The 20,565-nt window shown below is 41.1% G+C and overlaps 1 protein-coding gene across 7 annotated transcripts in view; it reads left to right on the forward strand.

The window, feature by feature from the left end:
• Positions 1-20,565, forward strand: part of PLXDC2 (plexin domain containing 2) — a 430,201-nt gene that overhangs the window by 96,810 nt on the left and 312,826 nt on the right. The window contains exons 1-2 of one of the 7 annotated variants that reach the window (XM_059892585.1): positions 1-2,841; positions 3,081-20,565. The exon at positions 1-2,841 is cut by the window's left edge and continues 25,037 nt beyond it; the exon at positions 3,081-20,565 is cut by the window's right edge and continues 41,110 nt beyond it. The exons of 2 other annotated variants lie outside the window; for them this stretch is intronic. The gene's annotated coding sequence lies outside the window, so the exon portion shown is untranslated. 4 more of the 7 variants (XM_059892586.1, XM_059892587.1, XM_015473986.3 and 1 more) reach the window with 4 other exon arrangements.

Raw genomic sequence — 20,565 nt, forward strand, 5'->3', positions numbered from 1 at the left:
TCAATAGAAGGAGGGGTTGGGAGGGGAGAACTTAGCAAGCTCCATTGGTGCTTCCACTTGAATAGGTTGATTGACTTTTTTTCTAGCCAAAACTGAGGTGTGAATGCTGCTCTATGTTTGTATAAATAAAGTTGAGCGTCTTCAACTGATCCCCCCATTGTTAGTTATTAATATACAATTTATCCACTTCTCTCAGATTTGATATAGAGCTAGCAATTATGTTGACATTCCTGCTGGGTGGAGGGCCCTATTTCCTTAGCAGGGTTATATAACAGGGCTTATAATGTCCTTATCCATTCATAGTGAAAACATTGACACAGAAGTAGAAAATAATTTTTCAGAGCAGCGAAGGAATTAATAGGGTTCTGAATAAAACTTTTTTGAAAAAAGGCTTTTAATCCCCACACTTGTACTTAACCCTCAGGCAGTCTGTGTAAATCATTTGGAGAAGATCTGGAAAGATGACCTAACATGTGTGTCCAGTTTTTTCCTACCAAGGTAAAGACATTCAACTTCTTGATGGTTCAATTCCTGCATTTATAGCGTAGGTATTGGTGCTTGCGGGTTCTCTTGCAATTCAGGTGACGAGTGAGCACGAGTAAAACCTACTATACTTCCCAGATGGCAGATGTAGTCTCCTAGGGCCCGCTTTATTGCCATCCATAGAGATACTATAATGGCTTGTTCCATATGACAATGAAGTTGTATTTCTTATCTATTACCTCTCCATGCTTTGCAGGGGGGAACGGAGATTGGCAGGAAAATAATTCAAAATCAGGGTGAAGTTGAAGGTCTGCAAACTGCAAGTGCAGAGAATATAAATTCGTGGGCCTGCTCCAGACAGCACAGTTAACTCACTTAACTTCCAGCCGTGACACCAGTGAGCTGTATTTAACATCAAAGCGCCAGAGAAGGTCACCCAGGTCCCACAGGAAAGTCTTTCAAACTTATTGCAGCTCAGCCGGCATCCTGAGGAAGCTGAAGGCGTGGAGAGCTTAGTAGCCTCTGCCCACTGGTGGCACATGATAGCACTCAGGCAATTTTGTGCTGAATGGGCCTTGTGTGTAGACAGTCTGGTAGGTATAACAGACTTGCAAAAGAGTAAGGGAGTTGCTAGGAGTGTTGATTCATTTCTATTCCATGTCAGAAGGGCATGTGGAAGCCTTGGTCTTTTATTGTTGCTGTTGTTTTTAAGTAAATGATATCTGCATGAACACCCTTTAAAAAAAAGGACAAGATCTAAGTGTTTGATCATGGAAGTTTATGCCAAATTATATTCTACTTAGCTCACCTGCATTTTGCACGAAGTGTGATGGGGCAGTAGTTGAAATCACAGGTGTCTGAGTCGGCTTTTCTGCTCCGTATCTGCCCATCCCTAAAATAGGCCTTCATCAGCCACTGTAGGGTGGTACTTCAGTGAGGAATAAGGAGCATTCATTGAGTGGGAGTTGCCTGCTGTTTTCCACACAGTGAAATGAGAAAGCATGTAGCCTGAGAAGTTTTTCGTTGACTGTTCTGTGCCAGGGTTTATCAGCTAAGCAGTACATTCATTACATCTACCACTGAAAGAAGAGTTCCCACGTGCATCCACATGGTGCGTTAAACAGAACAAGAGCATTGTAATATCAGGAAGATAGGGTTGGTATTTTCCCTTATTTTTCAATATAGGACAAATAAGAGTAAATGAGGAAATTTTTGAGCCTAAAAGAGGTGACACAAAATACAATTCTATCTGGCAGATTTGTACCAGAAGTAAATTTAAAGAAGCATAATTGCCAGTTTCTTGCACAACAGTCTCCACAGTTTCTGTATCTGCGACTTTATACCAATCCCATGGAAGCAAATAAAAGTGAGAAAAATAATAATGTGTACTCATGCTTAGTCAAGGATCCAGGTGAGATTATGTCCCCAAATGAATAGACACTGTCACCATTCTAGCTTAATTTAATGGGCATTACAGTTTTGCACTGAGTAGGTGGACTCAAATGAAAAATTAATTAGTGGATATAATGGCCTTATAAACTGTAAAAAGAGTAAACTTTGAAAAGAGTAAACAATCTACATGAGGATGTTTTTCGGTTTTTGTGTTTTTTTTTTGTCTGTTGGATTATTTTGTCTGAAAATCACCAGAAGGCGTAGAGAAGGGATTGTCTGCTTACGGGAAGCATCTGAAGGCAGAAATCTACAGGACTACAGCACTGAGTCCACTGTGGCTGGGAAATGTACTAGTACTTCAGGGAAAGGATGATGGAATCACTTTCTCAAGGATCTAAGATGGGGGGAAATGGACCAAGGCAGACTTTATTTCCATGTTTTCCTATGGATGTTGTCATATTGTGGAGGAGACATTATAATGAGAGTGGACTCTTGAATGTCAGTCTTGCTTAAAGTATGTCCTCCCCCATTCCCAACACTGCCTTTGAGAAAAGTGGCCTTGTGGGAAGAAATGAGAAAGCATGTGGTGCTGTGCAGAACTGCTGAAAAGAGACATGTCCTGTGGCATTTCAGTGAGACAGGATGCTGACTGCCATATCTATTGACACGAAGTGAATGGCAGCCCTTGAAAGTTTGATCACTGCATTATCTACTAAGATAGACTTGAGAAGTTGGTATCTCCTGATGTAGAGGGTTCTGCAGTTTGGATAATGATTATTGTCCCAACTCTTTCCATTTTTTTTCTCATCCTTCTTTCTTTTTTATTGTAGTATAATCAATACACATTGTTGCATTAGTTTCTGCTGTACAACAAAGTGAATCAACTATATGTATACACGTGTCCCCTCCCTGCTGAGCCTCCCTCCCTGCCCCATCCCACCCCTACAGGTCATCACAGAGCACCAGGTGAGCTCCCTGTGCTAAACAGCAACTTCCCACCAGCTATCTGTTTTAAACATGGCAGTGTATATATATCAATGCTACTCGCAATATGTCCCATCCTCCCTTACCCCATGTCCACACACCCATTCTTTGTGTCTGCATCTCTCTTCCTGCTCTGCAAATAGGTTTATCTGTACCATTTTTCTAGATTCTGCATGTATGCATTAATATATGATATTTGTTTTTCTCTTTCTCATTTCTAGTGCTTGAGTCCCAGATTCCTTTCCCTTCTCTGGCCTTATTCAACTGCTGTCCAACTCACCATAAAACTGATGTTCGTGACAAAATTTACTCTTTCATTCATCCATCCAATTTACTGTGAGTGTTTAACACATTTCAGATGCTCTGCTAGAATTCTGAGAATAAAAAAGATAAAAGGAAAGGTAAACCCCACATTGAGAAACTAGCGTGCAAAGCGGTAAAGCATGGTGAAACACGCTAGGTGATGGAGCACGTGCCTTGGACACACAGTGGCCGGGTAGGGAGGGCGGGCAGAGTGTGTGAGAGCTTCCCGGAGGAAATTGGTATTTGGCTTGGCTTTCAAAAGATGAGATGACATTCTTCTGATAAAGGCAGAATAAAGGGCAATTCAGGTAAAGAGACAAATTTACAATAGCAGAGAATCGTGAAAAGGTGTAGTGTCTTCGTGGAATAATAAGAGGTTCAATGACACTAAGTCTTAAGTTCATGATAGGCTGTGAAGGACTTGAAGTCTGGAGGAGGAAGTAAGTACAAGGTTATGTTGGGCATTGTCCACCCTTTTATAAGATTTTTGCCTTAGGCATCTGGAAATGAACAAGTATGTTAAGGCTTTTACAGAAATAGCCTATTTTTTTTAATGCTAACAGACCATATTTATTGCAAAATTAAGAAAAACAAGTGAGCAGAAGATAAAAAGCACTCACATCCCACTGACAGGGTGGGACACTGGGGAGTCCATCTGGTGATGGACAGAACCAAGGGTCACCCTCGGGTGGGGCTTAGCTGAACTTCCTGTGACAGGGAGCCTGGAGTACAGTCTGGGCTGGGTGGGCTTTACTGTAGATAGGACCCTCATCCTCTCTTCCATCCTAGAGTGACCCAGAGGGAGATAAAGGCTTTTTATCCTTTAATAATGGACCCACTCTCTAGAGGGTGTCAGTTTTGTTTTTCCTTCTAATCTATTTTTTAATTTTATCTTTGGGTGTGCTGGGTCTTTGTTGCAGCCACAGCTTCCTCTAATTGCATCAAATGGGGATTACGCTCTAGTCACCGTGTGCAGGCTTTTTATTGTGGTGGCTTCTCTCGTTGTGGAGTGTGGACTCTAGGCACGTGGACTCAGTAGCTGTGGCTTGTAGGCTTAGTTGCCCCATGACTTGTGGAATCTTCCTGGACCAGGGATTGAACCCATGTCCCCTGTCTTGTCAGTCAGACTCCTAACCCCTGGACCAAGGAAGCCTGAGGGGGTCGGTTTTCTACAGAAAAGCTGCAGTGGGGCTTGAACGTTGGCTGTATACACAGCTCTCAGATTTCCAGTGTGAGAGTTAGCCTAAAGCCTAAAGTGATTCTAGAAATGCCTCTGTACATGGAATCATATGATTCTTCTTCAGCAATATGAAATGTGAAATAGACTGTCAAGGGAATCTATATTTCTTTGTGGAAATTTGTTCTCACCTTTTAACAACTGATTGATACATTTTTAAACAGTAATCTTTTAAAAATCATCTTCTAAAGTTTGCCTAAATCAATTTCCTTCTGTCTTTGAAGCTATTTGTACACACATATAGACTTGAGATTAGGTTTTCTTCTCTTGGCCAGAATCAGAGTATAAGCGATGGCTAACACAAAGCTTTGGGTCAGGAAGAGAAAAAAAAAAAAAAAAGACAAATCTGCCTTTTTATCCAGACACTCAGAATTATGGACTGCTCAGGAGGCTCAGTGGTAAAGAATCCACCAGTCAATGCAGAAGCCACAGGAGACACGGGTTCAGTCCCTGGGATGGGAAGATCTCCTGGAAGAGGCAGTGGCAACTCACTCCAATATTGTTGCCTGGGAACTCCCCTGGATAGAGGAGCCTGGCAGTTCACTGGGTAGCAAAGAATCAAACACGATCGAGCACGCATGTGCTCTGAAATATAGCCCCGGATACCTGAACCTGTGGATTGGTTACACCTCCTGAGAAAAGGGAAGAAAGAATAGTTTTCATTGCCTCTTTATGTTAGTGTTCTGAAAACTCACTTCATTCTCTGGGATATTCATATTTAATTGTTGAAAATTACTCTAAAACTAGAACTTTTCTAACAATCGTTATTCTGAAATCACTGTAGAATTGAGTTTTCTTGGGTGATTGGTCTGCTTAGAGATTTCCAGAAGGACAGTTTCTCCAGTGTCCTGAGGAAGGTCCTTCAGCCATCAGTTCATGCTCTTGAAAGAGTACGTTCTCATTTCTCCTTTTTTTTTTTTTGCCCCAAGGATTTCATTTCCCAGCACGTTTTTTTTCTTTGCTTTTTGGTACATTTTAAGTTCCCCAAATTCCCTGTTACCATTTCAGTATGAAATATACTCTTTCTAGGCCCCCAATTTGATAATTCCAGCCTGGGAGATTATTTCATTAAGAAGATGACTGAAATCAGTTTTTAAAGTGGAGATGCTATATCTCAATTGGAAATTGAACTTCAGGAGCAAACATTTACTGGTTTAAAGAAAAATCTTTCTTTTTTAAAAAAATAACAGCTGGGATGTTTTTTCCACTTGAGCTCACTATAAACCACTAATAAGGTCTTTAGCTGTGTGATCTTAGCATAATTCATGGTTGTCGAGAGGAATATTTGCCGACTTAGAGGATATGTTGACTTTTATCAATGAAATGCAGTCAGGCTGGTATTTATAGTCAGATTTTAAAAATTTCAAGCACACTGGACTTATTCCACATACATAGTAAAACTGAAAAAAAAAAATAGCATACCATGATAAGCAGAAGTGTAGGCTAATTTTGTAAAATGTGTCAGCTACGTTTGGGAAGATGGCTAAACAAGCGAAAACAGATTTTACAAAGAAAAAGCACAGGTGTTCCAGGTGTTGAAAGATGGGATAGGTAGCAGCATGTGTTACCTCCTCAAATGTCAAGAACCAGGGGGAGGAACGCTTGTCTGGTTCTTCAGATACCCTTGTTGACTCAGTGTTAATGCGGTGCAGGAAGAGGGTGTCAGTGAGCCCATTCCCCCTGGGAATTGAACTCAGGTTCCTCAGAAGCAGGAGCCGGCTCCAGCTGGCACATTCCTCTCCTTTCCAGCACGCACCGCTGCCTCCTTCCCTTCCACTCTCATCTCTGAATGTTGTGAGCAGCCTCTGATTTGCCCAGGGCACCAGGCTGTGAGCCAAGCTGATTTTAATGACTATCCTTAAGCTTTAGCCAAACAGATGTTTTACAGGTACACATTGTTGGGCAATTCACAGTTAATACATTATTTAAAAGGTGCCCGTAAAACATTTAAAAAATGTATTTTAAATATTTGTTCTGGTGGGCTTTCTTATTAAAGGAACCCTATAGCAAATCTTTCTTGAAAGGAGAAGAATCTCTTTATGATGTCAGTAACGATCAGCAGACCCTAGGTTTGGCCTTGTATATATTTGATGGATTGAAAGCTTTATTTTCAAGCTGTTACCCTCTGCAGAGGTCCAAATTCAGCTTCACCAGCTCCCTTATCAATTTTTATAATAAATTTATTTATTTTTAATTGGAGGATAATTGCTTTAAAGTATTGTGTTGGTTTCTGCCAAACATCAACATGAATCAGCCATAGGTATACATATGTCCCCTCCCTCTTGAACCTCCCTCCCAACTCCTTCCCCATCCCACCCCTCTAGGTTATTACAGAGCCCCTGAGTCATACCGCAAATTCCCATTGGCTATCTATTTTACATATGGTAATGTATGTTTCCATGTTACTCTCTCCATATATCCCACCGTCTCCTTCCTCCCCCAACAGATAGGGTCCCTTATCAATTTTATTGCTGCATGCCTCACAGGAGGGTCAGATGGTTTGGTAGGAGGGAGGCAAACTGTCTACAATACCTCTGACTCTCTTTTCCTGCTTTGCAGTGTCCTTTCAGGCTTTCCTGCAAGTTGCCTATTTCTGTGAATGAACCTTAATGAAAACTCACACACTCGCATAAATAACTAGATCTTCAAGGATGACAAATTTGGGAAATAATACCTAATGTGTTTAGCTTCAAAACAGGAAATACCTTCTAATTTGGGAAGTTTGGGTACGTGTGTGTATTTAAATTAAATAATGAAATCTAGTAAAAACTTCCTGCCTAAAGGACTTGCATGTCTGTTCAAACAGATTTTTCCAAGTGTATATCACATCACGTGCTGTTTTAAATATCCTACCCATCCCAGTGGGTGTCTGGTCAACGTCTCTTCCTGCTTGTGTCATGGAACATAGCTTTTGCAATTTTCATTACAAATTTGACAAAGTAACAGATACCAGCTCAATTCCTGGTATTATTCTTACTTCTGATTTACTTATCTTCTAGATTTTTCCAAAGGTCAAATTTTTCCATTTTTCTTGTCCTTCTTCCCAGTTTCTTTATTTTCTTTCCTCTTGAAATGAATACAATATGTATCTTTCCTGATCTTGATCATCTTACCTTCTAGACTTTCTATTTATGCCAAGATCATGCAGTCAGTCAACTGAAGTTATCAGAGAGGCTCTTCTGACAAGCTTCCGAATCGCTTTTGACAGATATTAAAATAAACATGTACTTTCAAAGACTTCTCAGCTTCTTTCATTTATTTTTATTTGTTTGGCACACTCTATGGCATTTTCTGATTTCCTTTTATTTTTGATTTTCTGCTTTAGGATTATGTTTTCTTCTGCACAGTGAGACACCACCCACATGTGCAGTCAATTGAAGGAGCACAAAAGATAGCTTTTCACATGAAATGACTTTTAAGTAAATTGTAATCTTTTGATTTGGAGAAGGCAATGGCAGCCCACTCCAGTACTCTTGCCTGGAAAATCTCATGGACGGAGGAGCCTGGTAGGCTGCAGTCCATGGGGTTGCGAAGAGTCGGACACGACTGAGCGACTTCACTTTCATTTTTCACTTTCATGCATTGGAGAAGGAAATGGCAACCCACTCCAGTGTTCTTGCCTGGAGAATCCCTGGGACGGGGGGGCCTGGGGGGCTGCCACCTATGGGGTCACACAGAGTCGGACACGACTGAAGTGACTTAGCAGCAATCTTTTGATAGATTACTTTCATATCTCATATTGGAGGTTTTGGTTGCAAAGCCCAAAGTCAGAATGTTATGGGGGAAAAAAACACAAAAAAACACAAAACATTCCTTTTGAGCATGGTTGAGTACCATCCTTTCCAAATTAGATATTCTCCCGAACTCATTGTGCTCTGCTTAAGTAATCCATTACCTTTGAGATACGCAGAATCAAGTCCATGACTTTGGATCAAGTCAAAAGTGGGTTCTATCCCTGGGTTGGAAAGACCCCCTAAAGAAGTCAATGGCAACCCACTCCAGTATTCTTGCCTGGGAAATCCCATGGACAGAAGCGACTGGTGGTTACACTCCGTGGGGTGGCAAAGAGTCAGACACAACTGAGCACAGCACAGCATCCAGCCCTAAGTGATATTCTGCTCCTTTTGTGATTCACTCACTAAAGTGAAGCAGACTTTTCAATGGTCTATTTTATTTTTTAATTAATATTTTATTGAAGTATAGTTGACTTACAATGTTTCAGGTACACAGCAAGGTGATTCAGTTATACATATACACTTATATTATTTTAAAAATTACTTTCCATTATAGGTTATTACAAGAAATTGACTATAGTTCCCTGTGCTATACAGTAAACCTTTGTTGCCTAGTGTGTACTTTATTTTTTAAATTTATTTAGTTATTTTAGTTGGCAAATAATAACTTCACAATATTGTGATGGTTTTTGCCCTACATCAGTATGAATCAGCCATAGGTATACATATGTGCCCTCCATCCTGATCAATGGTTTCCTTTAAAGAAAAATTTCCAAAGAAAACCCTCTCTCATTGACTCATAAAGCCAAGAGTATTTCAGCAGCAGTGTTGGCCTCAGTATTGCCTCAGGGCTGCTCCATTTCCAGAAAGAGGAAATAGGGTCCCACTGAAGATTTAGTAGAGAAAGTTTTGAAAAAATCATGGTTATGTAAACAAGTCACTGTTAGGGTTTTTGGCCTCTTCTCGTCTTCAGTGGTAAAGAATCCACCTGCCAATGCAGGAGACATGAGTTTGATCCCTGGGTCAGGAATATCCCTTGGAAGAAGGAAATGGCAACCCACTCCAGTATTTTTGCCTGGAGAGAAGCCTGGCAGTCTACAGTCCATGGGTCGTAAAAGAGTCAGACACAACTTAGCCACTAAACAACAGCGTCTTCAACACATACTTCTTTGTGATCGGGGCTGGCCTTAGAGTCACGGGTGGTAGATGCTGACAGAGGGAACCTAAGGCGCTTTTGCTGTCTTGATGGTCTCCCCGCAGGCTTCACCAGCACCCGGTGCCTCTGTGTGTGATCACCATCAGGTAACAGGCTGGCTGGCTGCTGCAGCCAGAGCACACAATGCCCTGACAGCTGACAGGTGTTGTGGCCTGGCGCTGGAGGAGTATCCTCTCCCATCTGGAAAGTGGCCAAGCTGGCACCTGGCAGGAGGAAGAGCCAAGGCAGCGAGAGCTGCGGCTCCTCTCATTTCATCTCAGAGGGAGATGTGGGTTCTCTGGGTTGGTCACAGGAGGTGCACATGTTCAAGAATCTCCCGTGGGAGCCCAGACTTGGCCATGGCTGCTCCTCTGGCTCCAGTGCACACATCTGGGCTGTTCCCACCGATGATCGGCCATAGCCAGGCATCTCTTTCTCTTAGCCCAGCCACTTAACAGGGGGTTAGCATTGACATGATTGATCTGCCTCCTGCTTTTTTTTGAGTCCAGTTCATGATAATCACAGCAGTGAAGAGTCACTCCCCAAGGATGTGCACTGAGCCCATAGACAGCCTTTTGGTGTGAGTGCTATTCAAACGAATTCACATTCTGAAAGCACTAACTGTGGAGACAGAACCATGAAAACTCTGAAAGCACTAACTGTGGAGACAGAACCATTAAAACTCTGCCAGGGCAGTAGAGATGGGAAAAGACTAGTGTAAACTATTGAAAGTTTTGGCAGAATAACACCCGATAGATAGATGCCTTTATTGCTATTATGGATACATATAGAATTCATCAGAATCTGTTGTAAATGAAACAGACAAGTATGTGTTAATTCCCTTCTGATATAAATAAAGAAGTTTAAAAAAAATTTTTTAATTTGTTCTCAGAACATCTTGCTCTTTTTTAAAAAACGTTTTTATGTATGGAAGTATAATTTGCATATATAAAAATGCACATATTCTAATTGTAAGCATGATATCTTCTTACTAGGGAACCAGCACCCTGATGATAAAATAGAACATTCCTAGTACCCCAGAAGTACTGTGTGCTTTTTTTGATCACTTTTCCCCACTTCATCTCTCTTGAGGTCTCCTCTACTCTGACTTGTCATCGTATAAATTGGTTTTGCCTGTTTTACACTTATATCATTAGTTGGCAAGTATTTTCTCTAATGAGCCAGACAACAAATATTTTAGGCTTGGGGGGCATCAAGTCTCCACTGCAACTATCCAGCTCTGCCATTGCAATGTGAAAATAGCCACAAGCAATACATAGACATTTGGGGATGGCTGTGTTCCAACAAAGCTTTATTTACAAAAACAGATGTTGGCTGAATTTGTGTGTGGCTGCAGTTTGCCAGCCTCTGCTTTACATAAATGCCTGCTGGTATGTTTGTGAGATCAATCCAGTGGTGCACTGGGGCCAGCTCACACTAGCTCCTGAGGACCAGCTATGCGCATCTCTTCCCAGCTCAGCAATCAGTGACTTCAGTGGAATATTTACACCATGGAAACTGGCAAATGCTACAAAACATGCCATCCCCTACTCCCTATTTGCTTTGGAATGTGAAAGAATAGGGTGTTAGTGACAATTCACTTCATGTCTCCTAGCTTTTGTTTCTTCATTTGTAATGGGATTATGGAAACACCCAGAGATAATGTATATAACATGCTTAGTGTCTTTTATGCTGCTACTAAGTCACTTCAGTCGTGTCCGACTCTGTGCGACCCCATAGATGGCAGCCCACCAGGCTCCCGCATCCCTGGGATTCTCCAGGCAAGGATACAGGAGTGGGTTGCCATTTCCTTCTCCAATGCATGCATGCATGCTAAGTCACTTCAGTCATGTCTGACTGTATGTGACCCTATGGACAGCAGCCCACCAGGCTCCTCTGTCCACAATGTGCTGCTATTACCTGTTTCATCCCAAAATGATGATCATATTCTGAAATATTTCTGGATATTAGCAGATTGTGAGAGTTCATCTTAGCACTTTCTATGTTCTAATTTTGGATCTTTGATGTTCTTGATGACGTTGGAAACGTCTCTGACACTTGCCCCCCGCCCCAGTCTCCAGTTACATTGAGATGTACACCTGACTCAGCTTTTTATACCTAGAATTGGCTAATGTCCTCTGGTCCTCTGCCCCTTTAGCCCGTCCTCCACAACTGTCATTAAGTTTGCCTTTTCCAAAGTGTGACACATATCTATTTGTTGATAGTTCCCAGAATACTGGAATAGTTTTGCTAATGTTAATAGTTCCCAGTGCCCACAAGTTGGGCATCATCCCTTTCACCAAGTCATGTATTGTCCCAATCCCTCATCTCCATTATCTGCTCAGCATACTCCAGGGCCTCTGGTCATGCTGATGCATCTTCTCATGTCATTTCCACCTAATCTGTAAGGGCCAGTTTCCATGATACCTCCTCACTCTCGACTTTTTTCCAACCCACCTTCCTATCGCATCCACAACAGAATGAATTGTACCCTCATCTGTGTCCCTATGGTCATTTGAGCTTAACATTTGTTATAACGTGTGTCCCATTGTGTTTTAATCGATTGCTGGTTTATCTGCCTCTCTCATTGAGTTGCGAGTTTCATGAGGACAGAGGCTTCTTCATACCATCTCACCATAACTCTGGTGGGATACAAACAGGTGGCTGGAATGTAAGCCAGAAAAACAGGGAAACCCAAGAAGGTAATAACGTGGGCTTATTGTCACGCCTCATAGCAGGGTCTGCCATCCCTGGGTAGGCACATCTAATAAGAATTTCTTTCTGGTTGAAGAAGGGCTCCTGGTTAAATTGAAATTTGAGAACAAGCCAGGAACTAGTTCTTTTAACTGATTATCTCCAGAACACCTTTGGGAGAGTGTTTAACACACTTCTATGGGTGTGGCATTGGCTTTGTGGGACACAGATTGTAATTGCGGCTTTCGGCCCAGCATAAGCAGTGGCTAACACATTTCTTTCTGCCCTGGATGGCTTTTGCATTTGATTTCTCAATGGTTATAAAAACTCAAAACCTCTGTTCATGTGGTGGCATCACTAGCCTTCCTGATTTGCAAATGCCATACCTATTCTTACAACGTTGCAATACATTAAATATAGCAGGTGTAGCTTATCTTACGTTGCCAGATGCCAGTCGCACAGCTGGGAAGCTCAAGGCTCTAACTCAGGCACAAGCATTAAATAGTTCCTAGGGCAGGAGTCTGATCTCTCACACACAAGATTTTCAGTTACCTGGTTCTACAGGGAGATGGAAATATAGGGAGACCAAGTTGTGGGTGACCTGGAAATAGAACTGCAGAGATGGACCTGAGCAGGGTAGGCAACCAGAAGTAACTGAAGCTTGACTCTCAGGTCATGGGAGGGTTCAGCTGGCATGTGTTCTCAGAATAAATTAGAGTAGGAAGAAATAAAATGCAGACATCCTGTGAGAAGTCTGTTACAATAGTGTAGTATTGTAAGTAATGATGTAGGCTCCCAGGAAGTAGCGAGGTTTCTAACTACGGTAGTGGCAGTAAGATTTTTACACATACACACACACACACACGCACATACATATATGGGCTTCCAGGTGGCACAGTCGTAAAGAATCCACCTGCCAATGCAGGAAACCCAAGAGACTCAGGTACAAATTAACCAATTAACACATTTGAATGTCCCCTCTGGGATATCTGTTTGGGAACTGTATAAATTAATGAGACAAAACATCCGTTCCTGTCAATCAAGGTCAACCCCAGGTCAGAGTTTCTCCACGAAGTTAAATTTCATCAAATTAGCTTGCGGGACATGGTTTTTCCAACATAACAAGAAAATGTGTTGTGACTCCAGGATTTATCGAGTGACACTGTTAAGCTTTTTAGTAAAAATCAAGTGCTAGGAAGTCATGAGTTTTAAATACACACTAATTTTAAAAATGATATATAGAACTAAGAAATCATCTGTATGATTTATCCCTTTAAAATGAATCTAAATTTTGGCCTCAATTAATTGGATAGTAAAGGAATAAGATTTTTTTTTCTTACTTGAATTTTACAAGACAGGTATACTCATTGAATATCCCTTAGTAGTTGTAATGTTAGTCACTCAGTTGTGTCCGACTCTTTGTGACCCCATGGTCTCTAGCCCGCCAGGCTCCTCTGTCCATGGGATTCTCCAGGCAAAAATACCGGAGTGGCTTATCATTCCCTTCTGCAAGGAATCTTCTCGACCCAGGAATTGAACCTGGGTCTTCCGCATTGCAGACAGATTCTTTACCATTTGAGCTACAGGGAAGACCTGTTGGGTATGTACAAATACATTTCTTCACTATAAAAGTTTATTTAATTGTGTAAAAGAAAAACCTCGATGTTTTTGGATGCTCAACCATTTCTAAGGTAGCTTTCTGGAAATAATTAAATTTTTATAGCGTTTTAATTTTCTTCAGTCAATAGAGTTGAATTTAAGATCTTACTAGTGTTTAAACCTGTGTGGAAGAAGGAAAAAGCATCTCTGTTGGTTGGGTCTCCTCCTTCACCCCATTTCTCTGCCCAATAGTTGCTTTTTTTAAGAGTAGACAGATTAAATTGGTTCTCAGAATTGCTTGGCTTTTTTGATTCTCTGATTAGCTTCATTGTGTTTCATCATCTGCAGAGAAAGCATACTAGTACCTTTAGTCAAGAGTTGTGAAGTGCCTGAGTTCTATGGGCTTCCCTGGTTACTCAGATGGTAAAGAAGTTGCCTGCAGTGCAGGAAACCCAGACTCTATCCCTGGGTCGAGAAGATCCCCTGGAGAAGGAAATGGCTACCCACTCCAGTATTCTTCCCTGGGGAATTCCGTGAACATAGGTGCCTGGTGGGCTACAGTCCATGGGATTGCAGGGAGTAGGAAATGACTAAGCAACTAACAATTTTACTTTCACTTTGAGCTCTTCAACTGAAATATGGAAAAAAAAAACACACACACACACACATTATTGCCTCCTTGAACAATAGATAAAAAGCATGTCCCAATCACCTGTTGCCCTTATAGCTTAATAAAAGAATGAGACATTTTGGTACTTGGAAATTTAACAAGAATTTTTTTTTGAGGCAGTATAATTAAATGCTTGAAGAAATTCTCTCAAAGAGCAGTTGTTAATAACTTTTCAAATTCTCAAATTGTAATCATTGAATATTTCTAATCTGAGATCTGTCTGGGATGTGGGGTGATTAACACTTCAAAAGTTATCTTGTGGATTCAGGATCTGGTATTACATTATGAAATAGAATGCTGCTGCTGCTGCTAAGTCGCTTCAGTCGTGTCCGACTCTGTGCGACCCCATAGATGGTAGCCCACTGGGCTCCCCTGTCCCTGGGATTCTCCAGGCAAGAACACTGGAGTGGGTTGCCATTTCCTTCTCCAGAAATAGAGTGCTAGAATCATTTATTTCTAGACCTAAAGAATTTCAGAGCAAGAAATTCAGTGCTCTACTTCTACAGGTAAATAAACTAATAAAAGCAGAACTCAAATTGGGTTTGATCTAACTGACAAAGCTATGCTGTGGAAGAACAGGGCTCTTAATCCCTAACAGGATTCCTCATGCCTCTGTTTCATTTTATTTCAAGAATAAATGCTCTTGATCCCTAGATATGGGAGCTTTCAAAGACACTTCCCTGAAAGTATGTTTCAAAGTAATTGGAATTTATAAGGCAGCACTGCACGTGTCTGCTCTGTATTCTCCCTTTGGGGAGATAATGTGTCCCTCTCAGGTGTCACGCATGTGCTCTGATGGTCAACCCCAGTGTCTGCCCCTGAACTGTAGCAGTGATGACCGGTGGGCCCCTGAGCTGCTGCACAGACCGAGTGTGGAAGCCTGAATGGAGATGGGCTAGTCAGTGCCACTCCCCCTGGAACTGAGAACTGTGACAGAAAGTTAAACTCTGATTCCTGCACTGTCTCAGTGAATGCTGGCACCCACAGGTGGCATTGCATAGCTCTGAGAGCAGAGGAAGCTGCTCTGTGGAAAATTATAGGCAGAGAATTTTGCTGGAGCCTGGCTGGTTTTCCAGTTCTGGGTTCTAGTCATTCCAGGGAGCCAGCTGTACCGGGTTACGTCATAGCACACCACATGCTAAGTCGCTTCAGTCATGTCTGACACTTCGTGACCCCATGGACTGTAGCCCACCAGGCTCCTCTGTCCATGGAGATTCTCCAGGCAAGAATACTGGGGTGGGCTGCCATGCCCTCCTCCGGGGGATCTTCCCCACCCAGGGATCAAACCCACATCTGTTATGTCTCCTGTGAATCTTTGTTAGAAATTCCTTTTTAATTTTTTTAAAAATCTTCTCTAAAGCCAGGTCAAATGGAAGTCTTACTTGAAATGATGCCTAATTCATGTTTATCCTTTTAAACATCTTTATGGGAGAAAGAAGAATGCCTTTTGTGACTATGAACATTGCAAGGAACTTTATATTTCATTCACGGAAATGCACACGGACACCCAAGGTTCATCTCCTTTTGTCTGTCTTTGTCCCTCCCGCCCCTTCCAGTTCATATCTTTGAATTCCAAACTCTCATTTACTGAATTCCTGTTATGTGGCATGTACTATGTTCCACATAGGTCTTCTTATTTCCTTTCAGCCAAATGTATATTTTTGCCTTTCATGAGATGAGGTACACTTCTTCAGTCAACCCGTTTTTTTTTTTTTTTTTAGATTGTGTTTGAAATTTCAAAAGTTAAGAACTTTGGTTTTAGAGACAGGTTTCCACAGTGATGGAAGAGTTGTGCACAAAAAGCAAAAGACTCCGGTGCTATTTATCTTGATTGAAGGGCAAGGTTTCATAACTAGCCATGGTTGCTCTTTTGTAAAGATGGGAGTAATTTTGCAACCATTCTGTATCTTTTCCAAAGGCCAGAGAAAGAATAAATGGACTTACGTTGAAATATTGGAAATGCTATTGAAAAGAAATGCTGTCGAGAAGAAAAGATTGTCCAGATGGTAAAAGCTGTTGAATATCATGTGGCGAGCCGAGTAGCATTATACAACACCGTCTGCTGTGCCTGAAATAACAAGATTTTCGTTGTCTGATATTTTGTAGTTGTTTTCCCTAATAATTTTGAGTACTATCTTATGGAGGTTCCATTAACAGAGTTCATAAATGTCCTCTATGTTAGGCAAATTTTGTAACTTTTTATATACTATTTTACATGGCTCAAACATTTTTCATGATTTTTCATGAATCCTAATTGGATTCTCCAAAAATACTGCAAAGAAAAGTCTAATCTTTTCTTCTCAGATGCAGTCCAAAATATATTATATGGTTTCATTTTCAGTTGACCAAATTGTAATTTAAATATTTATGGGGGAAAAGCCAAGGCAACCAGTGCTTATTGGTAATAGTGAGGAGATGCTTATAATGAAGAGTGACGACCCCAGTTTGTTCAAAATCAGTATTTTAGCCATTAATTATAATTTCTTCACCTTAAAAAAAGAAAAAAAGCTTCTTTTTTTTTTCCATACTATTACTTACAGATGCTATTTTGGTTTTAAGTAAGGCTTACTTTCTATCTCTACGTACTTGATAGATGTTCAGTGGCTAAGTCCTGTCCCACTCTTTGGGACCCCATGGACTGTAGCCGGCCAGGCTCCTCTGTCCATGGGATTTCCCAGGCAAGAAATACTGGAGTGGGTTACTGTTTCCTTCTTCAGGGGAGCTTTCCAAGTCAGGAATTGAACCCACACCTCATGCATTGGCATGCAGGTTCTTAACCTGCTGAGCCACCAGGGAAGCCCATGTATTAATAGTACAATGGCTACAATTCAGAGTATAGCTTGAGAACTTTTCAAAAGAGAAGGAAGCAGCAGCCAGAGAATGGAGTCCCCCCCACAAGTTATATATTTAGCCACTGAATAATCCAGATTTAACCCTGCTTGGCTGCTTGCTTATGTAATGGGGCATTTTTCCTGCTATAGGAGTTTTATAACAACAGGACATTGTTTGATGTAAGCATGTACCCTAATTGCTGCTGAGTCTAAGTGTTTTTCTATTGGTCTGTACAATCTCTTTAGGTCTCCGAGAATATTCTCAGCTTCTAATGCTAAGGATTTCTCTGTCTTTGCCATCTTTCTTTCAGAAACAAGGTAGACGACAGAGCTCTCACTTCTGCCCTCTGCCAGGGTGAAAGTATTTTAATGGGACAGCCATTATGTAAGATGTATTTCACAGAGTAGTTGAGCACATAAGCATTGCCATATGCTATGGGCATAGCTTTGCTGGTCAAGATCTATTAAAGCAAAAAAAATAAAAAAAATAATTGCTGTACTTTGTAAAATATTAGACCAAACAAAGCTCCCTGTGCCACTGGACTTTCTTCCTATTCTTTCCTATCTTCCTGTCTCCCTTGTACAGTACCAGTCATCTGAAGAAATACTTAAAATAGGAGAAGTATTCTCTTGTCTGTTTAGACCTGTGAAATCTGATCGACCCATCCGAAGAAAATGAATTATTTCAGGGACTTGTTTACTTGGAAGAGCAGATGGTCATAAAGGTGATTTGTGTTTCTTTATGGAGGAGATAGACTTCTGCTGTGCATTGTTCACTGGAAAGATCATTTGCCACATTTGATAGAATGTGGTCTTTGTACCTTAAAGTAGCTGGCTATCAACTCTTGCCCCTTTCCTCTAAAAAGTTGTGGGCTATTTTTAACTCCCTGGTAGCTGTTATGCAGAAGTAGCTCCATGGTAAATTTGATAATGATTGAAGGATTTTAGATTATAATCACAAGATAAATATCTGTAACATCCTTATAAACCAGGAATCGGTCTGATATACTTTCTCGGAGGTGTAGTATTTCTTTTTTATTCAGTTACAATTGCTTTAGAGGGATTTTCTTGTAGCCTGGTAATAATAAATATTCTCTAGAGAAATAGAGAAATGATGGTATAGTTCGACTAAGAAGCTGTCACATCTCATTGGCTGATGTATTTTAAAGACATGGAAATAAGGTCCAGAATAAGAAGCTGTTTTTTCTCCAACTTCTGACATGAAAGCCTTTAGAATATATATTAATTTGCATGGATATGCTACATATTATAGATTTGAAATATGTATTTTCTTTACTTGTTAACTTCTGTATTCAGTAATTTTTCTTGGAAAAAACCATTCAGATTGGTGCATGTCATAATGAACTTTATATTAATATTGCTGTTCAGATACATGAATACTTGTGGTCTTATTTGTCCTTTTAGGGCTTCCTCTGCTGACTTACTGACTGTACTGAGAGGCTCATCATTGAGGAGATTGTCTTTCTGTCAGTGTCCATGTGGCCAAAAAGATAGTCTGATGAAACAATTTAAAAAATCTTACTGTGTTTGTAGCAGAGCGAAGTCATGTGGCCATGCTGGTGATCAGGCATTATCCCCATCCTGTAAGCCTTCAATTTGTTTGGAAATGAATGCCATATTGGCAACACTCACCAACCATCAGCCTTGCCAAGGCCACGCTGGCCTGGATTCAGTTCTCTTGGCCTGGGTGTCTTATTTTTCCCTACGCAGTCCTGATGGAGCTGGGGGATAGCGTTTAGCCTTGAAGCACTAGTGAAATCCTTAGCTGTGAGCAGTTTGTATGTGACTTGAATTGTCTTCAGGTTCATCTGACCTGCAAAGGACTCCACAGTCTTTTCACATCGTCTTGCCTGTCCTTCGTAAGTGCACTTAGATGCTTCAAGTAAATTCAGTTGCCTTTTTCTTTGGTTTGTTTCATTTTTATTTTTCTTCTATCTTGAATTTATATATATATATATATATTTAAAAGTTTACATTGTTACATTGATTTCTGCCCTACAACAATACAAATCAGCCATGATTATACAAATATCCGCCCCCCTCTCTAGCCTCCCTCCCCTCCCCCTATCCCACCCTTCCAGGTCATCAAGAGCTGCAGACTGGGCTCCCCATGCTATGTAGCAACTTCTCACCAGCTAATCCATCTTACATCTAATAGTATATATGTTGATGCTGCTTTCTCCACTCTCCCCTTCAATTGCCTCTTGATATTGGTGAATTAACTGTCTTGTGGAGGGAGAAAAGCCTACATATAACCCCATCAAAGCACTTTCAGTTGATGTGACAGAGCCTAAAATTCACTCCAATCAGATATGAAAGATTTATATCATCCTCTACCCTGTTGAGTTGAAAAGAGTTACCAGAGGACTGGAAATGTATTTTCACACCAGCTTCCAAAATCCTTGTTATAATTTTGGACAAGACCACAGAAGAGAATCTTCATTCAAGTTGGACCTGATACGATGAACCACTCAAATTTATTCCACCCACTGATTAAGGATGTGGATGGCTCAGGCAGACTGCTTTCAACTTTGAAAAGATTGTCAACATCATCATGAATCAGTCCTGGTATATTAGAGAATTTCTCAAAGCAGCTCAGCTGAATCCCCTGACTCCAATTGTCTTGTCCTTTAATTAATTCTACATACCACTGCCTGAATGACTTAACTCCTACAATGCAGCTCTAGTAATGTGGGAGGGGCTATGGAGGAGCCTCTCATCGCTTGCTGTTGTTCGCTAAGTCCTGTCAGACTCTTTGAGACCTCACGGACTGTAGCATGTCAGGCTTCCCTTCCCTGTCCTTCACTATCTCCTGAAGTTTGCTCAAATTTATGTCCATTGAATTGGTGATGCTATCTAACCATCTCATCCTCTGCTGCTCACTTCTCCTCCTGCCCTCAATCTTTCCCAGCATCAGGTCTTTTCCAATGAGTCAGCTCTTCTCATCAGGTGGTCAAAGTATTGGAGCTTCAGCTTCAGCGTCAGTCCTTCCAATGAATATCCAGGACTGATTTCCTTTAGGATGGACTGGTTTGATCTTTCAGTCCAAGGGACTCTCAAGAGTCTTCTCTAGCACCACAATTCAAAAGCATCAATTCTTCGGCACTCACCCTTCTTTATGGTCCAATTCTCGAACCCATACATGAGTACTGGAAAAACCATAGCTTTGACTATACGGACTTTGAACCCTAGACTCATTAGCATTCACTGAGCTCCATAACCTTTCTTTCCATCTTCAGCTTCCACTCCATTCCTTTGCACTAACCAAATATAATATCCTATTTGTGGTAGGTAAGGTAAAGCCTCTCCTGAGGTGTCCACCCCCTATTCCCCTGAACCTATGACTATGTTATAGCTAAGGAGAAGCAAGTTTAGAAAGGCATTAAGTTTGCTAATCAGCCACCTTGAGGTGGGAAGCTTAT

Source organism: Bos taurus, chromosome 13, assembly GCF_002263795.3.
Source record: "Bos taurus isolate L1 Dominette 01449 registration number 42190680 breed Hereford chromosome 13, ARS-UCD2.0, whole genome shotgun sequence".
Lineage (NCBI taxonomy): Eukaryota > Metazoa > Chordata > Mammalia > Artiodactyla > Bovidae > Bos > Bos taurus.